The sequence below is a fragment of the Oxyura jamaicensis genome, chromosome 5, assembly GCF_011077185.1.
Source record: "Oxyura jamaicensis isolate SHBP4307 breed ruddy duck chromosome 5, BPBGC_Ojam_1.0, whole genome shotgun sequence".
Lineage (NCBI taxonomy): Eukaryota > Metazoa > Chordata > Aves > Anseriformes > Anatidae > Oxyura > Oxyura jamaicensis.
Window position 1 is genome coordinate 22247503 of NC_048897.1, and position 992 is coordinate 22248494.

Below are 992 nucleotides of genomic sequence, written 5' to 3' on the forward strand. Positions count from 1 at the left end.
GCGAGCGGCCCGGCCTGCCCCGCGCCGCCCGCCCGCCCGGGACACAAAGGGCACGGCGCATGCGCAGCGCGCCGGGGCGGGAAGCGGGGAGGGGCGGCCACCGCCCGCGGGGGGGGGGGGGGGGCGGGACGGGGCCGGGTGGCTGAGGGGAGCCGAGGGGAGCTGAGGAGGGGGCGGGCAGCGTCCCCCGCTCTGCCGCCGGTCTCAACCCCCGGGGTGTGGGGAGAGGCCGGGAGTGGCACCCGCGGCTCGGGGGCTCCCTCCCGGTGGCGGTGCTGAGGGGCGAAGCGCCGGGCACGACGCGGGGGTCCCCGGCCCGGCCGCCTGCCCCGCCCCGGCCGCACGGGGCAGCGGGGCCTGACCCGGAAGGAGTGAGGCGGCGGCGCCGAGCCGCGGCTGGGACGGCCGGGAGGTCTGCGCGGCCTGCTGGGCTCTGCTCTGTCGGCCCCTGTCGCGACAGAGAGCGGGGAGGAGGCGTGCGGAACGACAGCGGGGAGGAAGAGGTGGGGAAGGGAAAGCAGCGAGGTGCCGGGAGCCTGGGGCTGGGAGCTAGGCGCGGCCCTGGGCTGAGGGCCTGTGAGTGAGAGGAGCCGGGACAAGGCTGGGGTGACAATTGACAATTCCTGGAGGGGCTGAATAAGCTAAATGGTCCGATACAGCACGCCTGTAATATTCAGTGGTTTTCTTTCTTTTTGTATGATTTCGTTCTTAAAAGTTCAGAGAAGGTGAACTGGTTTGACATGGTTTGGTTTGCCACAGAAGGAGTCCTAAACCAGGCAGCTAGTCTGCCTAGTCTTGTGAGCAGGAGGTAATAAATAGCCTCCCTTGGAGCACAGGGCGCCAGGCCCTCCGCTATGAATCAGAGAATAACGGTGTGCTGTAGTGGTTCCTACCAGCAGCGGTGCAGAGTTTTTTTTCAAAGCTTCATTTAAAAAATGAATATGTGATGCTTGTAAAATTCCAATTCTTGTCTTTCCTCTTTTTCATTGAAG